General features: G+C 48.9%; 1 long non-coding RNA gene across 1 annotated transcript; it reads right to left on the minus strand.

Annotated features, from left to right (window-relative positions):
* Positions 1–2,560: 2,560 nt before the first annotated feature.
* Positions 2,561–2,883, minus strand: LOC142814064 (uncharacterized). The gene is made up of 3 exons (XR_012894794.1): positions 2,820–2,883; positions 2,689–2,748; positions 2,561–2,621 (listed from the first exon to the last, which is right to left on the minus strand). It is a non-coding gene; the product is annotated as an uncharacterized LOC142814064 (long non-coding RNA).
* Between the last annotated feature and the right edge of the window lie 8,182 nt (positions 2,884–11,065).

Here is an 11,065-nt window from a genome sequence, read left to right on the forward strand (position 1 = left end):
ACATAAACGAACCCGGCAAAACATTTTCAGAAACTTCGCGCGACACCCAGCAGAGCAGAAATGAAAATCGCCAACACTTGACAGATGGTGATACAAAACATCGCGCACTTTCACGTGATGTGCAGTGGCCACAATTATGGCAAGAAAGTGAGATTAAAGTTGTTGTACGTATGCAAAAGCTGCTTATGATGGCACAGTGAGACTCCCAAAAAGTTTGCTGGGGACGTGGTATGCTTTGAGCATTGTGAAATACTGGTGGGTACCCTTAAGCGTCTCACTGTCGTCTTTCAGTAATTGTGGGCAACTGCAACAGTCACATGCATTCCGAAGGAAGTGTTTGATGAGAAGACCAGCTACATAATATGCAGCGGAGTCATCAATATTATGGGAGTGAATGTTGGTCGCAAGTTCAGAGAGATCGTCTAGAGCGGGAAAGTCGTCAGGCTGTGGCTGTGCACACTCCTCATTATCCACAAGAGACGCACTGGTGAGGGAGAATGGCGAGAGCTGCTCCTGGAGAAGGTCACATTCATCATCCTCGACATTTCCGTATTCTGACAGCTTGAAGAGTTTTCTTATGCAGATGTGCTTCAGGCCACAAATAAATTGTGCTACATTAGGGTTGGTGTTGCAACCCTGTTTTTTCCTATCGTGGCCAAATATGTTCTCCAGAGGATCCTGTTGAAGCTTGCGTGCTAACAGGTATTCAAAATTGTAATTTTTGGAGAGGTCGTCCCATAGTTGACAAATTGCCTGAATTGTAATATACCAACCTACGATGGTTTGTGGTTGACGTCTGCCAACAAACTGCCATAATAAAATCCAGGGAAGCTGGCCTCGGAGGAGGTAAATCAGCTCTGAATCATTTTTAATGATTGCATGCCGCAGCTTTTGCGAAGTTCTTTTTTTACTCGAGCTGTTCAAGGCATCGAAAATCCTGTCCATACGATCACAAAATTGAGCTGTAGTGATGGCCGAGGCAGGCAGCACCTTCGCATACACCATTGCCGTGATAGCAATCGAAACTGATGCACTGAGGACCTGAGTTGCTCTGCTGACCTTCATATTAGAAAAAGGTTTCCGATGAACGTGCCGTTCAGTTAACTTTGGAGCCAATCGCAACCGCAACTCATGTGAGGATTGGTAAAGGCTTACAATGTGGGACCAGTTAACGATGTCATCCCCAATGTATAATTTGTGTGCTTGGACATTATTGCGCGTTGTTTTAATTAAATGCGGAACATAAAAAATGTAATACACCCACTCACCATTACCTTCAAAAAAAAAAGTCTTTGCTACATCACTCTTAGTTGGTTAGCGAGACTTACATTTGAACTGCCCTGGTCACAAATGACTGCTTTCACTGCGATATTAATGCTCCTAAGTTCCAAAATGAGTGACACCAGCAAGTTATGCATAACAGATGATGGTGTTCATGTGTGCCCTATAGTAAAAGCAACCGGTTGAACCCACTTTCTCGAAACACCAACAAGAATAAAAACCAGTGCTCGATCAGCGATGGTTGAAGTGCGATGAGTGCCATCATCTGTAAAACCCTGGACAACGTCTCTTGCAGCATCATAGTACAAATTCTTTTTGAGTGCTATTTCGTCGAAAACTAAAGCGCACACTCGGTCCCGTTCATTCCAAGCTTGAGTATTTGTTGCAATGGAAGAAAGGATTCCTGGAATTATGCCTGAAGTCACCGTTATGAACGCTGGGAGGGCAAAGAAAAATATGGAGCCAGAAATCGGTATGCTCGCGGACCTCGGAAGTTTAAGTGAAGAGCGAATTTCTTGGACCACACGGGAAACCGCTTGACCTTGCGTTTGGGCCTCAAGCGAACATGTGCAGAAAGAAGTTTAGAAACCTCCTCGGTGATGTGCGGTCGGATAACTCCAAGGGCCTTTGATGTCGATGACGGTGCTTGGTGAGGCAGTCTCCGCAGTCTTTTGATAGTTTTCCGCTGTGCTGCTACTTTGGCTTGCAGATGTTTAATGGTTTGCTTGTACTTCATTGATGGAAACATTGTCGCTGGCACACAGGAAAGCACTGCGATAAACAAAAAAATGGTTGTAAATGCGAAGAACAACTAATCCCATACGAGCACTTTCCTCGCTCTTTCAGACCCAAGGTGCACAACTTTCTGCGGTGCAAAGTTTTCGATTCCACTACCTAAAAACAAACCATTCACAATGTTGACAATGCACAAAAAAATGAAAATCACTGAGAGCCCACCCTTACATTTTGTAAGTGCACACGTAGTGTCCTTTTGAGGATAGTTTCCTCAGAATGTCCTAAACATGAAATAGCACATTAAAAACAGCTGCAATAAAAGCATAGTCACCATTTTCTCTAGGGCACTCAGGCGTGGAGCTGTTGGCGGAGACGTCTTCTGGAGGGTCTTGTGAAGCTTGTTCAGTGCCTAGGACAGTGCTGTCGGAACAATCTTGCGAGCGGCCTGCGGAAGTTTCTATATCAATCCACTCTGGTGTTGAAGTGAACATACAAATTACCGGTCACACAAGTTACTTTTGTGACAGCTGAACGACTGGTTAAGGTTTTCTCCGGCAAGGAGAAGTCAGCAGAAGTTCTTTCACCAGCTACAAGGGAGCTGCCACCTGCAGAGGTTTGGTCAACAGTCAATTTGGGCAAAAAAAAAAAAAGAAATCGCGACACTGAACGCACGCTGCTCATCGGGGCACCTCAATGTGTAGGAGTCGCTTTTTGAAGCCTCTACCGCAGGTCCTGAAGAAATGAAATTACGACAATGTGTCAGTAAGAGACTTAAAATAACACAAACTGAAGCTCATCCGCACCTTGCAGTGCAGCTTCTGCAGCCATGTCACAGTCACTACTTGAAGCGACGCTCAGAGAACCTGCATATATGTGCAGTTGGTACACGTTACAAAGCTTGTAGCATGGGGAAACTTAAACAACTCTTTTAAACGCATAAATTGGTCGAACGTGGAAGAAAAGAGAAGGCACCAACTAGGAAACAAGTAATTTGTGCTTTTTGGAATTATCAACAGTGCCAGCTTTCACTGATGAAAGGTATACGTACATGTGCACTCAGGCTTGAAGATAACGTGAAATAGCCCTTTAAAGTCTTTCAAAACAAGTTGCGCAGGTCAAGAGCATCAAAAAACGACAGAAATGTAAAGCTGCTGTTAGGAAGGTAATAGCCCACAATTCACAAAATTTAAGACTTTCCAAGTGTTACTTCTATAGTGAGGTTTCTCCATCAGCTACAAAGATCTTCGTGGTTAACTGTCGCCACTGATTCAATACAAGTGGCTGCTATTGCACATATTTGAGTTTCAGACAATCACTTACTTGGTGCAGCTGGTTGCATACTGAGAACAGCCATTCTTGTAAGCCTTGTGTGCTCAGGGTCCATGAAACTTTGACCAGTAAAATGGTCGCTACAAACCCTGTACGTTGCGTACAATAGGCTGGCCGGCTTACTAAGGAGATCATCGCGTCCAGCATACTGCATCCATGCTTTCATCCTGCATTGGCAATGAACTATCAGCTGAAAGGGGAAGTGCTTGAATAGTGATTTTTATTGTTACCCTCCCTGAGCAAGTAGGAACAGTAAGCCTAGAGACATGCAAACCATAGAAAAGCTTTAACACACCTGCCTGTGGTATTCGGAAGAAACTCGTCCCAGGCTTCTTGTGGGTTCTGCCATTGTTGAAGCACCACGATACACAGCAGTCTCTGCCGTAGCTTGGAGCGCCGGACGGCATGGCATCAGCATGGTCTGAAAATGTTAGTAAGTGGATGCTTCGCTGTCAAATTACGAAAAAGATATGTGCACGTCATAAGTGTACCAGCAAACCCCTTTGAATGATTAGCTAATCGATGCACAATACAAAACCAGTGATAATCTCTGACCCATAAAACTCTGACTTACAAAGATAGATGTCAAGACAACGTACAAAGATCTTCAGAAGTTTCCAGGCCGCTATCCCTTGTAATGCATTGGAATCGCGGCCTGGGAACTTTAGAACACCTTCGTGCGTACACAGTATCAGCAGTAAAATGGGAAGAAAAATCGTAGTTGAAATTTGTGCGGTAAAATTATATTGGAAACGTCAAAAAAATTTGTGGGCAGCTTGCACTAGTGGCACAAGGCTAGCGAAGAAACGAAGATGATGGCCACTTGGCTAGTCCAGATTTGCCTCCGGAACACCAAAAATTATTCGTGTTCCGAGCCTTTGGGAGACGCGTCGTGAAGCATGCGAGGCCCAGCGAACGCTTCTCAATATTTTGCACCGAGCCACCGAGCCTATGACCTAGCTGCCCAGCTATGCTCAGCGCACAGACGCTCGCGTCCGTGGCAAACGCAGCATGCGTCGCCTCGGCTTGATGTCGTGCCGCCTTTGCTATACTGCATACGTTGCGCAATGTTCCCGTCTAGCCGCCGCATAGAGCCACAAACTTTCTTTTTAGCGACCCTCCCCGTCCTTACAAGCTTCAGAAAAAGGTTACAACTGCGTGAATGAGACAACACGTAAGAAACAAACTCGCACACACGAAGCGCAACGTGTGTGTGTGCATCTTTCTATGATTGTTGCATGGTGTCTTATTCTCTTATTCGCGCAGGTGTAACTGTTTTCTGAAAAAATGACCCAACAAGCCCAACATGTCATTCAACAAGCTTCGCTTGAAAACGTGCCTCACCTGTTATCTCACGCACGAAAACGCCGATGCAGCTGACGTTGACGAAAGCGACGAAAGCTTCCCGCTGTCAGTCGATTGATATGATTGATATGTGGGGTTTAACGTCCCAAAACCACCATATGATTATGAGGGAGGTCCGTTAGGTGGCGTCCGGGAGTGCAGACGTGGCCGCGTCTGCTCCCGCTTCTTTAAATGTTTTCGGACATCTTTCTTGTGTTCTCCACCGATCCATTGGACTTTCCTAAACCAGTTTTGTGCAAGCTATCTCACGACATCGTTCTCGTTGGGGTGAGTGAACTTTTCGGCGAGTTTCTGAACTTCAAGTGTGCGAAGCGAGGGACGCGTCTCTAGGACTAACCACTCGGCTACGAGCACGGAGCTAGGGTTCACTTCGAGGCAGCGCCGGGCCTCGTCAGGCCCCTGCCGCACCTGACTAGGCAGCGAGGATGCCCGAGATGGTGACAGTTGAAGGCATGGATATCACTCCGGAAGATTTCGACGGAGCGGGGTGGACCACCGCCCTTGGCGCCCGGCGGAAACGAGATCCGGCAAGGAACGCAGCGTCTGCTACCGCTGCAAAGTCTACGGCAAACACAGCAAAGAAGCATGGTTTCAACGCTCGCTCCCTCTCAACAGTGCAGAAGGTTGTAGCCGCTTCGCGACTCCCTCGGCTGCCGAGAGACCAGATAAAGGTCATTGTACGGCCCCGCGGAGGGCTTGACGTTTCGAAGACGGACATGGTACTGCTGTCGAGAGCTCTGACTATGGCAGCTGGGCTCACTGACCAAGAAGCATCGGAAGATACAGTCTGCCCCAACAAGGTACAGAATATTCTTGTTATTTCGACTCCGGTCAGATCCAACGCAGTCGCATACGCTGGAATTCAGAAACTTCACACGAAAGTCGGCGCATTTGATGTTTCTGCCTACTTAGCCGCCCCGGAAAACACTTGTAAAGGCGTCATCAGGAATGTTGACCCCTCGATAGAAGAGCACACCCTCAGAGGCATGATTGTCAACCAACGAAACCCGACCGCCATTGAAGTCAAGAGAATCAAAAACACGCACGTTGTTGTGATACTCTTTGATGGGCTTCGAGTTCCCAAAAACGTCATGTGCGGAACGGCCTTAGTGCCGTGTTCCCTTTACAAACGCCAAGTCGATGTTTGTCACGCCTGCGGCCGAGTCGGGCACCGGGCCGACGTATGCCACCAGAGCAAGGCAGAGAAAAGTAAATGCCACAACTGCGGAGACGCACTCTCAAACGATGCTGCAGAAGCCCACCGTTGCACTCCGAAATGCAAGCTCTGTGAAGGTGATCACCCAACAGGTGACCGTTGCTGCAGCAAAAGATACCACATCCCATATGTCGTGCGACGACGCCGAAGACAAAGACGCCACCGCTCCGAGAAAGAAGCCAACGCTGACGAGGTTAACGACCTCGCGGACATGCAACCGGAGATGGCAGATGGTTCCACTCCCAAGCGGCGCTCCAGCTCCAGAGGGCGTTCCCGTTCCAGAGGACGCTCCCGTTCCAGAGGACGCTCCCGTTCCAGACGGCGCACCCGTTCCAGACGGCGCTCCCGTTCCACAGCGCACTCTCAATCCAGCGGGCGCTCTTGCTCCAGGGGCCGATCCTGGTCGAGATGTCCTGGCAAGAAAATGACCTGGGCCGACATGGTTCGCGACAGCGGCTCTGCACCGACAACACCGACAACTTCAAAGCAAGGTAAGGTACAGCCAGAGCATGTGGCAGATCCACGAATACACACATTAGAACGGGAAAACAAAGCACTCAAACAGGAACTAGCTGAACTGAAGGCAACTCTCGCCAGGCTAGAAGGACGTATCCTAAAAGACACACCGCCACCCATCCCTCAATCATCAGGATCTGTGGTCGCATCATGTAGCCCAAATAAACGCAGAGCCGTAAACACCGAGACAGATGACGACACATCAGACGTAGACGACTTTATGTCCGACGTCAGCGAAGCTCCTTCTAACGCCTTAGCTAGTGACAACAAAGCCAAAAAGCACCGCAAGACGAAGAGTAAGTTCAGTAAATTCCAATCAGCAATTGCCGACATTAAAGAGGCACTCATACAAATTTGCGGTAGACTCGATCGTCTGGAAAGACCAATTGCTCAACCCAGAGCCACGAGAAGAATTCCCACGCCGGACCCGGGGTCCATGTCTTCCCAGGGACCCCAACCTGCGCTGCCGACATCCCCTCAGCCACCAGGTCCAATAGGTGAAGCGAACACACAGGGGGTCATGCCAAGTCAGCACCATGGATAGCACACCACAATTTTTCAAGATCTGGCAATGGAACTGTAATTCATTCAACAAAAAGAAAGCTAACCTAACGCAATTAGTACGATCATGTAAAGAAAAACCACATGTCATCATTTTACAGGAGTGCGGGGCGGAAAAGTACATTCAAAACATGTCCTTTTCGGGGTACAGGGTTTCCAGGCCAACCCTGGACCCCGACTTCAAACAAGCCAGGGGCATTGCCACCCTCATCCGTAAGGACATCAGCTTTATGGAAAGGGACACCCCGACATACAAGAAAGGCCTGGAATCCATGATAACAGAAATCATTCCGAGTCGAACTCTTAAAGCTCACCTTTACATACTGAACGTATACAGTTCTCCGACCGACCGACTCAGGAACTTTACCAAACTCCTGTCATCGGCGGTGTCGCAAGCCAAGGACCGGCCGTTGATCGTTGCCGGCGACTTCAATGCGCACAACAACGTTTGGGGCTACAGTACCAATGACAGGAAAGGTCTTAACCTTGCGGAGTGTGCAAACAACCTCAACTTGAAGTTAATCACGGACTCAAGGTTTCCGACACGCAGAGGCAATTCTGTTCAGCGAGACACCACCCCCGACCTGACGTTCCTCGGAAACGCGGAAGGGTCATGGGACAATCTGCAAGAGGACCTAGGCAGCGACCATTTCATCTTAGAAATCAACGTCCGTATCACACCCGCTCCACCTAAGACGTACAGATACGTCGACTGGGACCTTTTCCGAAGAATAAGGGGTAGCGAGGACAGCCAAGGGGAAACCTTTGAAGAGCTTCTGGAAAATCTGAAAAGTACGGTGGCAAAAGCCACTAAAGAAATAACCTTGGACCTGGAGGTTCCAGTCATGGACTCCAGACTCGCACACCTCCTGGAGGCGAAGAATGCGCTAAGACGACGATGGGAAAAGCAGAAGCTAAACAGGAGGCTGCGATCTAAACTAAGGGAAATAACCAAAAAAATCGAAGAACATTCCAGAGAGCTGAGTGCGCAACAATGGGATGAGGTTTGTAATGAGGCGGATGGTAAAATGAGACGGGGAAGCAAGTGGAGCCTCCTCAAAAACCTATTCGCCGACAGCAACAAACCGACCAAGAGCAATGCTCGAATAATGCTCGACAGACTCGTCCACCTGCACACGATTGAAGGCACTAGTCCTCAGGACTTTGCTAACACCCTGGCAGACATATACCTGCCGACAGAAAGCAAATCAGTCCCCTGGGACGACCCGGCATGCGAGTACAAGGGGACACCTCAACGCTCACTGGATCGTCCATTCGAGGTCTCAGAGATTGTGCACGCCCTTCATGGCCTTAACGGCCGCTCGGCCCCTGGTCCAGACGGATTAACTAACAAACTTCTCAGAAACTTAGATAACCAAGCCATACAAATCATTACAAAGAAAATAAACGAGGTATGGACGGCGGGCCGCGTACCGGATGAATGGCGAACTGCCAATATAATTCTCATCCCCAAACCCGGAAAACCGCTCCATGCCGAGAACTTGAGACCAATATCCCTTACTTCGTGCCTCGGAAAGGTCGCCGAACATGTCATTCACAATAGAATTGCAGAGCACATCGAAGCAAACAGCCTTTTTCGCCACAATCTCATAGGATTCCGAAAATCACTATCAACACAAGATGCCATGCTCCTTATCAGGAGTGCTGTGATAGACAATAAATCACGGGACGTAAAGGGCATCCTGGCGCTCGACATAACGAAGGCCTTCGATACGGTCAGGCACGAACATATCCTCAACGAAATCTCCAGTTTACATCTCGGAGAAAAATTTCACAACTATGTCAGATCGTTTTTGGCGGACCGTACGGCTACCATAAACATCGGACAAATCAGAAGCCGTAAGCACAAGCTGGGAAACGTCGGCACCCCCCAAGGGTCAGTGCTTTCGCCACTTCTTTTCAACATCGCAATGCACGATCTGGCGAACCGACTCTCGAAAGTTCATGGGGTAGGACACGTGATTTACGCAGATGACATTACCATCTGGTCCACAAGTGGCCCACTAGGCTCCCTGGAGCAGAACCTACAACATGCCCTAGACACCACACAAGCTTTCCTACAAAATACGGGGCTGAAGCTATCTACGAGCAAATCAGAGCTCCTTCTATGTAAACACGGCCCCAGAAAGGGACAGCTCCTTAGCTCCCTCCCCGTTCACCTACACACCAAGGACGGAGGTAGTATCCCAATATGTAACACAATCAAGGTCCTGGGCATGGTAGTTGGTGCTTACAGCGGTGACAACGCGGAGGCCCTCAAACGTATAGAGAAAAGTGTCTTCAACTTCACCAGGGTATTATCAAGGGTCAACAGTAGAAGGGCTGGTCTGAAAGAGGACAACCTCATGAAAGCATTTCACGCCTTTCTCATCAGCCACGTGACTTACGCCGCCCCCTTCCTCAACTGGAAGAAGACAGAGCTCAACAAAATTGATACATTAATTCGAACAGGATTGAAAAGGGTCCTGAGCCTCCCTCGCAACACTAGTACGGAACGACTCTTACAATTGGGCCTGCATAATACAGCTACCGAACTCTTTGAGGCACAGCGGCATGCACAGATTAGTCGGCTCTCACTCTCAAAGGCGGGCAACGAGATATTGTTTGAAGCCGGTCTTCAGCCTTTCTTCATGCCGCCAGAAAAGTCCCAACTTTGCACACAAGCCATGAAAGCGATAACAGTTGACCCGATTCCCAGAAACATACACCCAACCCACAATGAAGGACGAAGAAAAGCGAGAGCCAAGGCAATACTCGCCAAGATCATGTGCAACGATACGCAGGTCCTCTTCGTTGATGCCGCAAAATATTGGAATCGAGGTGCCTATGCAGTCTCTGTGGTGGACGCCCACGGCTCGCTCGTCAACGCAGCCACGGTAGTTACCAACTTCACCCACGAAGCAGAGGAAATGGCCATTGCGCTAGCCCTTCGAAGCTGCACTGAAGCCTCTGTCATTTACTCGGACTCTAGAACAGCTATAAGAACTTTTTCGGCGGCCCTAGTCTCTTCGAAGGCAGCTGCGGTCGTTAACAGGCTTTTCAACCACGAGACGAAGGAGGAAAACTTTCGGTCTACACACATCGCATGGTTCCCAGCCCACATGGGAAACATTTCCGGCTTTGCTGGCAACCCAAACGAGCGGGCACACACACTGGCGCGAGAGCTCACTTTCCGCGTCAGTGGTTCGCCCCCTCGCTTAAATGCAGCCTGCAGGAACCTCGATTACAAAGACCCACTTGTATCATATCACGAACTCACCTCACATCATAGATTAGAACGTCGAACTTTTCCTCCTCCTCACAGAGATCTGAACAGAGCACAAGCAATCACTTACAGACAATTGCAGACACGTACATACATCACACCAACGACACTAAGCAGGATTAATCCGGACTTTTCCACTGCATGTCCACACTGTGGAAACGAGTATAACAATTTCGACCACATGCTCTGGTTGTGCCCTGCCAACGTGGGTACAGAATTTTCTGACCAGTCCTCCTGGGACTCCGCCCTTCGAAGCACAGAGCTCATCGCCCAGCTCAAGGCTGTCCAGAGGGCCCGGGCCGTCGCCGAGAGACTCTGTCTACCGGTCCCGACCTGGGTGGAGCCGCCGGATTGATGGCGGGGCTTTCGGCACCGCTTTCTTTCCTCTCAGGACCTTAATAAAGTTCATACTCACTCACTATGATTATGAGAGACGCCGTAGTGGAGGGCTCCGGAAATTTCGACCACCTGGGGTTCCTTAACGTGCACCCAAATCTGAGCACACGGGCCTACAACATTTCCGCCTCCATCGGAAATGCAGCCGCCGCAGCCGGGATTCAAACCCGCGACCTGCGGGTCAGCAGCCGAGTACCTTAGCCACTAGACCACCGCGGCGGCGCTTCCCGCTGTCAGTCATGCATGGGCTTGTCGCTGGGTGGATGGTGTTTATGACAGTACGGCTGAAGAAAAATAATCGAGTAAGGTGTTTTGAATAAATTGTTTTTATGTATAAAGCACATACCGGATTTGGGCGTATAATTATTCTTTTGTAAAAA

This window comes from Rhipicephalus microplus, chromosome 4, assembly GCF_043290135.1.
Source record: "Rhipicephalus microplus isolate Deutch F79 chromosome 4, USDA_Rmic, whole genome shotgun sequence".
Lineage (NCBI taxonomy): Eukaryota > Metazoa > Arthropoda > Arachnida > Ixodida > Ixodidae > Rhipicephalus > Rhipicephalus microplus.